The sequence below is a fragment of the Eucyclogobius newberryi genome, unplaced genomic scaffold, assembly GCF_026437365.1.
Source record: "Eucyclogobius newberryi isolate DKJ021-1_F unplaced genomic scaffold, fEucNew1.0.hap1 SCAF_16, whole genome shotgun sequence".
Classification (NCBI taxonomy): Eukaryota; Metazoa; Chordata; class Actinopteri; order Gobiiformes; family Gobiidae; genus Eucyclogobius; species Eucyclogobius newberryi.
Genome location: NW_027315790.1, coordinates 175,909 through 196,250, shown reverse-complemented (window position 1 = coordinate 196,250; position 20,342 = coordinate 175,909).

Below are 20,342 nucleotides of genomic sequence, written 5' to 3'. Positions count from 1 at the left end.
CTAACATGACACTGACATGACACTGACATGACACTGACATGGCACTAACATCGCTCTAACATGGCACTAACATGGCACTAATACGTCACTAACATGACAATGACATTACACTAACATGGCACTAACATGACAATGACATGACACTGACATGGCTCTAACATGGCACTAACATGACACTGACATGACACTGACATGGCACTGACATGACACTAACATGGCACTAACATGACACTAACATGGCACTAACATGACAATGACATGGCACTAACATGACAATGACATGACACTAACATGGCACTAACATGGCACTAACATGACACTAACATGGCACTAACATGACAATGACATGGCACTAACATGACAATGACATGACACTAACATGGCACTAACATGACACTAACATGGCACTAACATGACACTGACATGGCACTAACATGACAATGACATAACACTAACATGGCACTAACATGACAATGACATGACACTGACATGGCTCTAACATGGCACTAACATGACACTGACATGGCTCTAACATGGCACTAAAATGGCACTAATACGTCACTAACATGACACTAACATGGCACTAACATGGCACTAACATGACACTGACATGACACTAACATGGCACTAACATGGCACTAATACGTCACTAACATGACACTGACATGACACTAACATGGCACTAACATGACAATGACATGACACTGACATGGCTCTAACATGGCACTAACATGACACTGACATGACACTGACATGACACTAACATGGCACTAACATGGCACTAACATGACACTGACATGAAACTGACATGGCACTAACATCGCTCTAACATGGCACCAACATGGCACTAATACGTCACTAACATGACACTGACATGGCACTAACATGGCATTAACATGACACTAACATGACACTAACATGACACTAACATGACAATGACATGACAATGACATGGCACTAACATGACAATGACATGGCACTGACATGGCACTAACATGACAATGATATGGCACTGACATGGCACTAACATGACAATGACATGGCACTGACATGGCACTAATATGACACTAACATGACAATGACATGACACTAACATGGCACTAACATGGCACAAACATGACACTAACATGGCACTAACATGACAATGACATGGCACTAACATGACAATGACATGACACTAACATGGCACTAACATGACACTAACATGGCACTAACATGACACTGACATGGCACTAACATGACAATGACATAACACTAACATGGCACTAACATGACAATGACATGACACTGACATGGCTCTAACATGGCACTAACATGGCACTAATACGTCACTAACATGACACTAACATGGCACTAACATGGCACTAACATGACACTGACATGACACTAACATGGCACTAACATGACACTGACATGACACTAACATGGCACTAACATGGCACTAATACGTCACTAACATGACACTGACATGACACTAACATGGCACTAACATGACAATGACATGACACTGACATGGCTCTACCATGGCACTAACATGACACTGACATGACACTGACATGACACTGACATGACACTAACATGGCACTAACATGGCACTAACATGACACTGACATGACACTGACATGGCACTAACATCGCTCTAACATGGCACTAACATGGCACTAATACGTCACTAACATGACACTGACATGGCACTAACATGGCATTAACATGACACTAACATGACACTAACATGACACTAACATAACAATGACATGACAATGACACGGCACTAACATGACAATGACATGGCACTGACATGGCACTAACATGACAATGATATGGCACTGACGTGGCACTAACATGGCACTAACATGACACTAACATGACACTAAGATGACAATGACATGGCACTAACATGACACTAACATGGCACTAACATGGCACTAACATGACACTAACATGACAATGACATGACAATGACATGGCACTAACATGACACTAACATGACACTGACATGGCACTAACATGGCACTAACATGACACTAACATGACAATGACATGGCACTAACATGACAATAACATGGCACTAACATGACAATGACATGACAATGACATGGCACTAACATGACAATGACATGGCACTGACATGGCACTAACATGGCACTAACATGACACTAACCTGACACTAACATGACAATGACCTGGCACTAACATGACACTAACATGGCACTAACATGACACTAACATGACACTAACATGACAATGACATGGCACTAACATGACACTAACATGGCACTAACATGACAATGACATGACAATGACATGGCACTAACATGACAATGACATGGCACTGACATGGCACTAACATGGCACTAACAAGACACTAACATGATACTAACATGACAATGACATGGCACTAACATGACACTAACAGGGCACTAACATGGCACTAACATGGCACTAACATGACACTAACATGACACTAACATGACAATGACATGGCACTAACATGACACTAACATGACACTAACATGACAATGACATGACACTAACATGACACTAACATGGCACTAACATGACAATGACATGACACTAACATGACACTACCATGGCACTAACATGACACCAACATGACACTAACATGGCACTAACTTGACAATGACATAACGCTAACATGACAATGACATGGCACTAACATGACAATGACATGACACTGGCATGGCACTAACATGACACTAACATTGGCACTGACATGGCACTAACATGGCACTAACATGACACTAACATGGCACTAACATGACAATGACATGGCACTAACATGACACTGACATGACACTGACATGGCACTAACATGACACTAACATGACACTTACATGGCACTGACATGGCACTGACATGGCACTGACATGACACTAACATGGCACTAACATGACACTAACATGGCACTAACATGACAATGACATGGCACTAACATGACAATGACATGACACTAACATGGCACTAACATGGCACTAACATGACACTAACATGGCACTAACATGACAATGACATGGCACTAACATGACAATGACATGACACTAACATGGCACTAACATGGCACTAACATGGCACTAACATGGCACTAACATGACACTGACATGGCACTAACATGACTATGACATGACACTAACATGGCACTAACATGACAATGACATGACACTTACATGGCTCTAACATGGCACTAACATGACACTGACATGGCTCTAACATTGCACTAACATGGCACTAATACGTCACTAATATGACACTAACATGGCACTAACATGGCACTAACATGACACTGACATGACACTAACATGGCACTAACATGACACTAACATGACAATGACATGACACTAACATGGCACTAACATGGCACTAACATGACAATAACATGGCACTAACATGACAATGACATGGCACTAACATGACAATGACATGACACTAACATGGCACTAACATGACACTAACATGGCACTAACATGACACTGACATGGCACTAACATGACAATGACATAACACTAACATGGCACTAACATGACAATGACATGACACTGACATGGCTCTAACATGGCACTAACATGACACTGACATGGCTCTAACATGGCACTAACATGGCACTAATACGTCACTAACATGACACTAACATGGCACTAACATGGCACTAACATGACACTGACATGACACTAACATGGCACTAACATGACACTGACATGACACTAACATGGCACTAACATGGCACTAATACGTCACTAACATGACACTGACATGACACTAACATGGCACTAACATGACAATGACATGACACTGACATGGCTCTAACATGGCACTAACATGACACTGACATGACACTGACATGACACTGACATGACACTAACATGGCACTAAAATGGCACTAACATGACACTGACATGACACTGACATGGCACTAACATCGCTCTAACATGGCACTAACATGGCACTAATACGTCACTAACATGACACTGACATGGCACTAACATGACACTAACATGACAATGACATGACAATGACACGGCACTAACATGACAATGACATGGCACTGACATGGCACTAACATGACAATGATATGGCACTGACATGGCACTAACATGGCACTAACATGGCACTAACATGACAATAACATGACACTAACATGACAATGACATGGCACTAACATGACACTAACATGGCACTAACATGGCACTAACATGACACTAACATGACAATGACATGACAATGACATGGCACTAACATGACACTAACATGACACTGACATGGCACTAACATGGCATTAACATGACACTAACATGACACTAACATGACACTAACATGACAATGACATGCCACTAACATGACAATAACATGGCACTAACATAACAATGACATGACAATGACATGGCACTAACATGACAATGACATGGCACTGACATGGCACTAACATGGCACTAACATGACACTAACCTGACACTAACATGACAATGACCTGGCACTAACATGACACTAACATGGCACTAACATGACACTAACATGACACTAACATGACAATGACATGGCACTAACATGACACTAACATGGCACTAACATGACAATGACATGACAATGACATGGCACTAACATGACAATGACATGGCACTGACATGGCACTAACATGGCACTAACAAGACACTAACATGATACTAACATGACAATGACATGGCACTAACATGACACTAACAGGGCACTAACATGGCACTAACATGGCACTAACATGACACTAACATGATACTAACATGACAATGACATGGCACTAACATGACACTAACATGACACTAACATGACAATGACATGACACTAACATGACACTAACATGGCACTAACATGACAATGACATGACACTAACATGACACTAACATGGCACTAACATGACACCAACATGACACTAACATGGCACTAACATGACAATGACATAACACTAACATGACAATGACATGGCACTAACATGACAATGACATGACACTGACATGGCACTAACATGACACTAACATTGGCACTGACATGGCACTAACATGGCACTAACATGACACTAACATGGCACTAACATGACAATGACATGGCACTAACATGACAATGACATGACACTAACATGGCACTAACATGGCACTAACATGACACTAACATGGCAGTAACATGACAATGACATGGCACTAACATGACAATGACATGACACTGACATGGCACTAACATGGCACTAACATGACAATGACATGGCACTAACATGACAATGACATGACACTAACATGGCACTAACATGACACTGACATGACACTAACATGGCACTAACATGACACTAACATGGCCCTAACATGACACTAACATGGCACTAACATGACACTAACATGGCACTGACATGACACTGACATGGCACTAACATGACACTAACATGGCACTAACATGACACTAACATGGCACTAACATGACACTAACATGGCACTAACATGACAATGACATGGCACTAACATGACAATGACATGGCACAAACATGACACTAACATTGCACTAACATGACACTAACATGGCACTAACATGACACTAACATGGCACTAACATGACACTAACATGGCACTGACATGACACTGACATGGCACTAACATGAAACTAACATGGCACTAACATGACACTAACATGGCACTAACATGACACTAACATGGCACTAACATGACAATGACATGGCACTAACATGACAATGACATGGCACAAACATGACACTAACATGGCACTAACATGACACTAACATGGCGCTAACATGACAATGACATGGCACTAACATGGCACTAACATGACTCTAACATGGCACTAACATGACACTAACATTGCACTAACATGACACTAACATGGCACTAACATGACAATGACATGGCACTAACATGACAATGACATGACACTGATATGGCACTAACATGGCACTAACATGACAATGACATGACACTGACATGGCTCTAACATGGCACTAACATGACACTGACATGGCTCTAACATGGCACTAACATGGCACTAATACGTCACTAACATGACACTAACATGGCACTAACATGGCACTAACATGACACTGACATGACACTAACATGGCACTAACATGACACTGACATGACACTAACATGGCACTAACATGGCACTAATACGTCACTAACATGACACTGACATGACACTAACATGGCACTAACATGACAATGACATGACACTGACATGGCTCTAACATGGCACTAACATGACACTGACATGACACTGACATGACACTGACATGACACTAACATGGCACTAAAATGGCACTAACATGACACTGACATGACACTGACATGGCACTAACATCGCTCTAACATGGCACTAACATGGCACTAATACGTCACTAACATGACACTGACATGGCACTAACATGACACTAACATGACAATGACATGACAATGACACGGCACTAACATGACAATGACATGGCACTGACATGGCACTAACATGACAATGATATGGCACTGACATGGCACTAACATGGCACTAACATGGCACTAACATGACAATAACATGACACTAACATGACAATGACATGGCACTAACATGACACTAACATGGCACTAACATGGCACTAACATGACACTAACATGACAATGACATGACAATGACATGGCACTAACATGACACTAACATGACACTGACATGGCACTAACATGGCATTAACATGACACTAACATGACACTAACATGACACTAACATGACAATGACATGCCACTAACATGACAATAACATGGCACTAACATAACAATGACATGACAATGACATGGCACTAACATGACAATGACATGGCACTGACATGGCACTAACATGGCACTAACATGACACTAACCTGACACTAACATGACAATGACCTGGCACTAACATGACACTAACATGGCACTAACATGACACTAACATGACACTAACATGACAATGACATGGCACTAACATGACACTAACATGGCACTAACATGACAATGACATGACAATGACATGGCACTAACATGACAATGACATGGCACTGACATGGCACTAACATGGCACTAACAAGACACTAACATGATACTAACATGACAATGACATGGCACTAACATGACACTAACAGGGCACTAACATGGCACTAACATGGCACTAACATGACACTAACATGATACTAACATGACAATGACATGGCACTAACATGACACTAACATGACACTAACATGACAATGACATGACACTAACATGACACTAACATGGCACTAACATGACAATGACATGACACTAACATGACACTAACATGGCACTAACATGACACCAACATGACACTAACATGGCACTAACATGACAATGACATAACACTAACATGACAATGACATGGCACTAACATGACAATGACATGACACTGACATGGCACTAACATGACACTAACATTGGCACTGACATGGCACTAACATGGCACTAACATGACACTAACATGGCACTAACATGACAATGACATGGCACTAACATGACAATGACATGACACTAACATGGCACTAACATGGCACTAACATGACACTAACATGGCAGTAACATGACAATGACATGGCACTAACATGACAATGACATGACACTGACATGGCACTAACATGGCACTAACATGACAATGACATGGGACTAACATGACAATGACATGACACTAACATGGCACTAACATGACACTGACATGACACTAACATGGCACTAACATGACACTAACATGGCCCTAACATGACACTAACATGGCACTAACATGACACTAACATGGCACTGACATGACACTGACATGGCACTAACATGACACTAACATGGCACTAACATGACACTAACATGGCACTAACATGACACTAACATGGCACTAACATGACAATGACATGGCACTAACATGACAATGACATGGCACAAACATGACACTAACATTGCACTAACATGACACTAACATGGCACTAACATGACACTAACATGGCACTAACATGACACTAACATGGCACTGACATGACACTGACATGGCACTAACATGAAACTAACATGGCACTAACATGACACTAACATGGCACTAACATGACACTAACATGGCACTAACATGACAATGACATGGCACTAACATGACAATGACATGGCACAAACATGACACTAACATGGCACTAACATGACACTAACATGGCGCTAACATGACAATGACATGGCACTAACATGGCACTAACATGACTCTAACATGGCACTAACATGACACTAACATTGCACTAACATGACACTAACATGGCACTAACATGACAATGACATGGCACTAACATGACAATGACATGACACTGATATGGCACTAACATGGCACTAACATGACACTAACATGGCACTAACATGACAATGACATGGCACCAACATGACAATGACATGACACTAACATGGCACTAACATGACACTGACATGACACTAACATGGCACTAACATGGCCCTAACATGACACTAACATGGCACTAACATGACACTAACATGGCACTGACATGACACTGACATGGCACTAACATGACACTAACATGGCACTAACATGACACTAACATGGCACTAACATGACACTAACATGGCACTAACATGACAATGACATGGCACTAACATGACAATGACATGGCACAAACATGACACTAACATTGCACTAACATGACACTAACATGGCACTAACATGACACTAACATGGCACTAACATGACACTAACATGGCACTGACATGACACTGACATGGCACTAACATGACACTAACATGGCACTAACATGACACTAACATGGCACTAACGTGACACTAACATGGCACTAACATGACAATGACATGACACTAACATGACAATGACATGGCACAAACATGACACTAACATGGCACTAACATGACACTAACATGGCGCTAACATGACAATGACATGGCACTAACATGGCACTAACATGACACTAACATGGCACTAACATGACAATGACATGGCACTAACATGACAATGACACGACACTGACATGGCACTAACATGACACTAACATGGCACTAACATGACACTAACATGGCACTAACATGACACTAACATGGAACTAACATGACAATGACATGACACTGACATGGCACTAACATGACACTAACATGGCACAAACATGACACTAACATGGCACTAACATGACACTAACATGGCACTAACATGACAATGACATGGCACTAACATGACAATGACATGACACTAACATGGCACTAACATGACAATGACATGACACTGACATGGCTCTAACATGGCACTAACATGACACTGACATGGCTCTAACATGGCACTAACATGGCACTAATACGTCACTAACATGACACTAACATGGCACTAACATGGCACTAACATGACACTGACATGACACTAACATGGCACTAACATGGCACTAATACGTCACTAACATGACACTGACATGACACTAACATGGCACTAATACGTCACTAATACAACACTATTACGACACTAACAGGGCACTAACATGGCACTAACATGACACTGACATGACACTGACATGACACTGACATGGCACTAACATCGCTCTAACATGGCACTAACATGGCACTAATACGTCACTAACATGACAATGACATTACACTAACATGGCACTAACATGACAATGACATGACACTGACATGGCTCTAACATGGCACTAACATGACACTGACATGACACTGACATGGCACTGACATGACACTAACATGGCACTAACATGACACTAACATGGCACTAACATGACAATGACATGGCACTAACATGACAATAACATGGCACTAACATGACAATGACATGACAATGACATGGCACTAACATGACAATGACATGGCACTGACATGGCACTAACATGGCACTAACATGACACTAACCTGACACTAACATGACAATGACCTGGCACTAACATGACACTAACATGGCACTAACATGACACTAACATGACACTAACATGACAATGACATGGCACTAACATGACACTAACATGGCACTAACATGACAATGACATGACAATGACATGGCACTAACATGACAATGACATGGCACTGACATGGCACTAACATGGCACTAACAAGACACTAACATGATACTAACATGACAATGACATGGCACTAACATGACACTAACAGGGCACTAACATGGCACTAACATGGCACTAACATGACACTAACATGACACTAACATGACAATGACATGGCACTAACATGACACTAACATGACACTAACATGACAATGACATGACACTAACATGACACTAACATGGCACTAACATGACAATGACATGACACTAACATGACACTACCATGGCACTAACATGACACCAACATGACACTAACATGGCACTAACTTGACAATGACATAACGCTAACATGACAATGACATGGCACTAACATGACAATGACATGACACTGGCATGGCACTAACATGACACTAACATTGGCACTGACATGGCACTAACATGGCACTAACATGACACTAACATGGCACTAACATGACAATGACATGGCACTAACATGACACTGACATGACACTGACATGGCACTAACATGACACTAACATGACACTTACATGGCACTGACATGGCACTGACATGGCACTGACATGACACTAACATGGCACTAACATGACACTAACATGGCACTAACATGACAATGACATGGCACTAACATGACAATGACATGACACTAACATGGCACTAACATGGCACTAACATGACACTAACATGGCACTAACATGACAATGACATGGCACTAACATGACAATGACATGACACTAACATGGCGCTAACATGACAATGACATGGCACTAACATGGCACTAACATGACTCTAACATGGCACTAACATGACACTAACATTGCACTAACATGACACTAACATGGCACTAACATGACAATGACATGGCACTAACATGACAATGACATGACACTGATATGGCACTAACATGGCACTAACATGACACTAACATGGCACTAACATGACAATGACATGGCACCAACATGACAATGACATGACACTAACATGGCACTAACATGACACTGACATGACACTAACATGGCACTAACATGGCCCTAACATGACACTAACATGGCACTAACATGACACTAACATGGCACTGACATGACACTGACATGGCACTAACATGACACTAACATGGCACTAACATGACACTAACATGGCACTAACATGACACTAACATGGCACTAACATGACAATGACATGGCACTAACATGACAATGACATGGCACAAACATGACACTAACATTGCACTAACATGACACTAACATGGCACTAACATGACACTAACATGGCACTAACATGACACTAACATGGCACTGACATGACACTGACATGGCACTAACATGACACTAACATGGCACTAACATGACACTAACATGGCACTAACGTGACACTAACATGGCACTAACATGACAATGACATGACACTAACATGACAATGACATGGCACAAACATGACACTAACATGGCACTAACATGACACTAACATGGCGCTAACATGACAATGACATGGCACTAACATGGCACTAACATGACACTAACATGGCACTAACATGACAATGACATGGCACTAACATGACAATGACACGACACTGACATGGCACTAACATGACACTAACATGGCACTAACATGACACTAACATGGCACTAACATGACACTAACATGGAACTAACATGACAATGACATGACACTGACATGGCACTAACATGACACTAACATGGCACAAACATGACACTAACATGGCACTAACATGACACTAACATGGCACTAACATGACAATGACATGGCACTAACATGACAATGACATGACACTAACATGGCACTAACATGACAATGACATGACACTGACATGGCTCTAACATGGCACTAACATGACACTGACATGGCTCTAACATGGCACTAACATGGCACTAATACGTCACTAACATGACACTAACATGGCACTAACATGGCACTAACATGACACTGACATGACACTAACATGGCACTAACATGGCACTAATACGTCACTAACATGACACTGACATGACACTAACATGGCACTAATACGTCACTAATACAACACTATTACGACACTAACAGGGCACTAACATGGCACTAACATGACACTGACATGACACTGACATGACACTGACATGGCACTAACATCGCTCTAACATGGCACTAACATGGCACTAATACGTCACTAACATGACAATGACATTACACTAACATGGCACTAACATGACAATGACATGACACTGACATGGCTCTAACATGGCACTAACATGACACTGACATGACACTGACATGGCACTGACATGACACTAACATGGCACTAACATGACACTAACATGGCACTAACATGACAATGACATGGCACTAACATGACAATGACATGACACTAACATGGCACTAACATGGCACTAACATGACACTAACATGGCACTAACATGACAATGACATGGCACTAACATGACAATGACATGACACTAACATGGCACTAACATGACACTAACATGGCACTAACATGACACTGACATGGCACTAACATGACAATGACATAACACTAACATGGCACTAACATGACAATGACATGACACTGACATGGCTCTAACATGGCACTAACATGACACTGACATGGCTCTAACATGGCACTAACATGGCACTAATACGTCACTAACATGACACTAACATGGCACTAACATGGCACTAACATGACACTGACATGACACTAACATGGCACTAACATGGCACTAATACGTCACTAACATGACACTGACATGACACTAACATGGCACTAACATGACAATGACATGACACTGACATGGCTCTAACATGGCATTAACATGACACTGACATGACACTGACATGACACTAACATGGCACTGACATGGCACTAACATGACACTGACATGACACTGACATGGCACTAACATCGCTCTAACATGGCACCAACATGGCACTAATACGTCACTAACATGACACTGACATGGCACTAACATGGCATTAACATGACACTAACATGACACTAACATGACACTAACATGACACTAACATGACAATGACATGACAATGACATGGCACTAACATGACAATGACATGGCACTGACATGGCACTAACATGACAATGATATGGCACTGACATGGCACTAACATGGCACTAACATGGCACTAACATGACACTAACATGACACTAACATGACAATGACATGGCACTAACATGACACTAACATGGCACTAACATGGCACTAACATGACACTAACATGACAATGACATGACAATGACATGGCACTAACATGACAATGACATGGCACTGACATGGCACAAACATGACACTAACATGACAATGACATGACACTAACATGGCACTAACATGGCACTAACATGACACTAACATGGCACTAACATGACAATGACATGGCATTAATATGACAATGACATGACACTAACATGGCACTAACATGACACTAACATGGCACTAACATGACAATGACATGGCACTAACATGACAATGACATAACACTAACATGGCACTAACATGACAATGACATGACACTGACATGGCTCTAACATGGCACTAACATGACACTGACATGGCTCTAACATGGCACTAACATGGCACTAATACGTCACTAACATGACACTAACATGGCACTAACATGGCACTAACATGACACTGACATGACACTAACATGGCACTAACATGACACTGACATGACACTAACATGGCACTAACATGGCACTAATACGTCACTAACATGACACTGAGGTGACACTAACATGGCACTAACATGACAATGACATGACACTGACATGGCTCTAACATGGCACTAACATGACACTGACATGACACTGACATGACACTGACATGACACTAACATGGCACTAACATGGCACTAACATGACACTGACATGACACTGACATGGCACTAACATCGCTCTAACATGGCACTAACATGGCACTAACATGACACTAACATGACAATGACATGACAATGACACAGCACTAACATGACAATGACATGGCACTGACATGGCACTAACATGACAATGATATGGCACTTACATGGCACTAACATGGCACTAACATGACACTAACATGACACTAACATGACAATGACATGGCACTAACATGACACTAACATGGCACTAACATGGCACTAACATGACACTAACATGACAATGACATGACAATGACATGGCACTAACATGACACTAACATGACACTGACATGGCACTAACATGTCACTAACATGACACTAACATGACAATGACATGGCACTAACATGACAATAACATGGCACTAACATGACAATGACATGACAATGACATGGCACTAACATGACAATGACATGGCACTAACATGACACTAACCTGACACTAACATGACAATGACCTGGCACTAACATGACACTAACATGGCACTAACATGACACTAACATGACACTAACATGACAATGACATGGCACTAACATGACACTAACATGGCACTAACATGACAATGACATGACAATGACATGGCACTAACATGACAATGACATGGTACTGACATGGCACTAACATGGCACTAACAAGACACTAACATGATACTAACATGACAATGACATGGCACTAACATGACACTAACAGGATACTAACATGACAATGACATGGCACTAACATGACACTAACATGACACTAACATGACAATGACATGACACTAACATGACACTAACATGGCACTAACATGACAATGACATGACACTAACATGACACTAACATGGCACTAACATGACACCAACATGACACTAACATGGCTCTAACATGACAATGACATAACACTAACATGACAATGACATGGCACTAACATGACAATGACATGACACTGACATGGCACTAACATGACACTAACATTGGCACTGACATGGCACTAACATGGCACTAACATGACACTAACATGGCACTAACATGACAATGACATGGCACTAACATGACAATGACATGACACTAACATGGCACTAACATGGCACTAACATGACACTAACATGGCAGTAACATGACAATGACATGGCACTAACATGACAATGACATGACACTGACATGGCACTAACATGGCACTAACATGACACTAACATGGCACTGACATGACACTGACATGGCACTAACATGACACTAACATGGCACTAACATGACACTAACATGGCACTAACATGACACTAACATGGCACTAACATGACAATGACATGGCACTAACATGACAATGACATGGCACAAACATGACACTAACATTGCACTAACATGACACTAACATGGCACTAACATGACACTAACATGGCACTAACATGACACTAACATGGCACTGACATGACACTGACATGGCACTAACATGAAACTAACATGGCACTAACATGACACTAACATGGCACTAACATGACACTAACATGGCACTAACATGACAATGACATGGCACTAACATGACAATGACATGGCACAAACATGACACTAACATGGCACTAACATGACACTAACATGGCGCTAACATGACAATGACATGGCACTAACATGGCACTAACATGACTCTAACATGGCACTAACATGACACTAACATGGCACTAACATGACACTAACATGGCACTAACATGACAATGACATGGCACTAACATGACAATGACATGACACTGATATGGCACTAACATGGCACTAACATGACACTAACATGGCACTAACATGACAATGACATGGCACCAACATGACAATGACATGACACTAACATGGCACTAACATGACACTGACATGACACTAACATGGCACTAACATGGCCCTAACATGACACTAACATGGCACTAACATGACACTAACATGGCACTGACATGACACTGACATGGCACTAACATGACACTAACATGGCACTAACATGACACTAACATGGCACTAACATGACACTAACATGGCACTAACATGACAATGACATGGCACTAACATGACAATGACATGGCACAAACATGACACTAACATTGCACTAACATGACACTAACATGGCACTAACATGACACTAACATGGCACTAACATGACACTAACATGGCACTGACATGACACTGACATGGCACTAACATGACACTAACATGGCACTAACATGACACTAACATGGCACTAACGTGACACTAACATGGCACTAACATGACAATGACATGACACTAACATGACAATGACATGGCACAAACATGACACTAACATGGCACTAACATGACACTAACATGGCGCTAACATGACAATGACATGGCACTAACATGGCACTAACATGACACTAACATGGCACTAACATGACAATGACATGGCACTAACATGACAATGACACGACACTGACATGGCACTAACATGACACTAACATGGCACTAACATGACACTAACATGGCACTAACATGACACTAACATGGAACTAACATGACAATGACATGACACTGACATGGCACTAACATGACACTAACATGGCACAAACATGACACTAACATGGCACTAACATGACACTAACATGGCACTAACATGACAATGACATGGCACTAACATGACAATGACATGACACTAACATGGCACTAACATGACAATGACATGACACTGACATGGCTCTAACATGGCACTAACATGACACTGACATGGCTCTAACATGGCACTAACATGGCACTAATACGTCACTAACATGACACTAACATGGCACTAACATGACACTGACATGACACTAACATGGCACTAACATGGCACTAATACGTCACTAACATGACACTGACATGACACTAACATGGCACTAATACGTCACTAATACAACACTATTACGACACTAACAGGGCACTAACATGGCACTAACATGACACTGACATGACACTGACATGACACTGACATGGCACTAACATCGCTCTAACATGGCACTAACATGGCACTAATACGTCACTAACATGACAATGACATTACACTAACATGGCACTAACATGACAATGACATGACACTGACATGGCTCTAACATGGCACTAACATGACACTGACATGACACTGACATGGCACTGACATGACACTAACATGGCACTAACATGACACTAACATGGCACTAACATGACAATGACATGGCACTAACATGACAATGACATGACACTAACATGGCACTAACATGGCACTAACATGACACTAACATGGCACTAACATGACAATGACATGGCACTAACATGACAATGACATGACACTAACATGGCACTAACATGACACTAACATGGCACTAACATGACACTGACATGGCACTAACATGACAATGACATAACACTAACATGGCACTAACATGACAATGACATGACACTGACATGGCTCTAACATGGCACTAACATGACACTGACATGGCTCTAACATGGCACTAACATGGCACTAATACGTCACTAACATGACACTAACATGGCACTAACATGGCACTAACATGACACTGACATGACACTAACATGGCACTAACATGGCACTAATACGTCACTAACATGACACTGACATGACACTAACATGGCACTAACATGACAATGACATGACACTGACATGGCTCTAACATGGCACTAACATGACACTGACATGACACTGACATGACACTAACATGGCACTGACATGGCACTAACATGACACTGACATGACACTGACATGGCACTAACATCGCTCTAACATGGCACCAACATGGCACTAATACGTCACTAACATGACACTGACATGGCACTAACATGGCATTAACATGACACTAACATGACACTAACATGACACTAACATGACAATGACATGACAATGACATGGCACTAACATGACAATGACATGGCACTGACATGGCACTAACATGACAATGATATGGCACTGACATGGCACTAACATGGCACTAACATGGCACTAACATGACACTAACATGACACTAACATGACAATGACATGGCACTAACATGACACTAACATGGCACTAACATGGCACTAACATGACACTAACATGACAATGACATGACAATGACATGGCACTAACATGACAATGACATGGCACTGACATGGCACAAACATGACACTAACATGACAATGACATGACACTAACATGGCACTAACATGGCACTAACATGACACTAACATGGCACTAACATGACAATGACATGGCATTAATATGACAATGACATGACACTAACATGGCACTAACATGACACTAACATGGCACTAACATGACACTGACATGGCACTAACATGACAATGACATAACACTAACATGGCACTAACATGACAATGACATGACACTGACATGGCTCTAACATGGCACTAACATGACACTGACATGGCTCTAACATGGCACTAACATGGCACGAATACGTCACTAACATGACACTAACATGGCACTAACATGGCACTAACATGACACTGACATGACACTAACATGGCACTAACATGACACTGACATGACACTAACATGGCACTAATACGTCACTAACATGACACTGAGGTGACACTAACATGGCACTAACATGACAATGACATGACACTGACATGGCTCTAACATGGCACTAACATGACACTGACATGACACTGACATGACACTGACATGACACTAACATGGCACTAACATGGCACTAACATGACACTGACATGACACTGACATGGCACTAACATCGCTCTAACATGGCACTAACATGGCACTAATACGTCACTAACATGACACAAACATGACACTAACATGACAATGACATGACAATGACACAGCACTAACATGACAATGACATGGCACTGACATGGCACTAACATGACAATGATATGGCACTTACATGGCACTAACATGGCACTAACATGACACTAACATGACACTAACATGACAATGACATGGCACTAACATGACACTAACATGGCACTAACATGGCACTAACATGACACTAACATGACAATGACATGACAATGACATGGCACTAACATGACACTAACATGACACTGACATGGCACTAACATGTCACTAACATGACACTAACATGACAATGACATGGCACTAACATGACAATAACATGGCACTAACATGACAATGACATGACAATGACATGGCACTAACATGACAATGACATGGCACTGACATGGCACTAACATGGCACTAACATGACACTAACCTGACACTAACATGACAATGACCTGGCACTAACATGAACCTAACATGGCACTAACATGACACTAACATGACACTAACATGACAATGACATGGCACTAACATGACACTAACATGGCACTAACATGACAATGACAATGACATGGCACTAACATGACAATGACATGGCACTGACATGGCACTAACATGGCACTAACAAGACACTAACATGATACTAACATGACAATGACATGGCACTAACATGACACTAACAGGGCACTAACATGGCACTAACATGGCACTAACATGACACTAACATGACACTAACATGACAATGACATGACACTAACATGACACTAACATGGCACTAACATGACAATGACATGACACTAACATGACACTAACATGGCACTAACATGACACCAACATGACACTAACATGGCACTAACATGACAATGACATAACGCTAACATGACAATGACATGGCAATAACATGACAATGACATGACACTGACATGGCACTAACATGACACTAACATTGACACTGACATGGCACTAACATGGCACTAACATGACACTAACATGGCACTAACATGACAATGACATGGCACTAACATGACAATGACATGACACTAACATGGCACTAACATGGCACTAACATGACACTAACATGGCACTAACATGACAATGACATGGCACTAACATGACAATGACATGACACTGACATGGCACTAACATGGCACTAACATGACACTAACATGGCACTAACATGACAATGACATGGCACTAACATGACAATGACATGACACTAACATGGCACTAACATGACACTGACATGACACTAACATGGCACTAACATGACACTAACATGGCCCTAACATGACACTAACATGGCACTAACATGACACTAACATGGCACTAACATGACACTAACATGGCACTAACATGACAATGACATGGCACTAACATGACAATGACATGGCACAAACATGACACTAACATTGCACTAACATGACACTAACATGGCACTAACATGACACTAACATGGCACTAACATGCCACTAACATGGCACTGACATGACACTGACATGGCACTAACATGAAACTAACATGGCACTAACATGACACTAACATGGTACTAACATGACACTAACATGGCACTAACATTACAATGACATGGCACTAACATGACAATGACATGGCACAAACATCACACTAACATGGCACT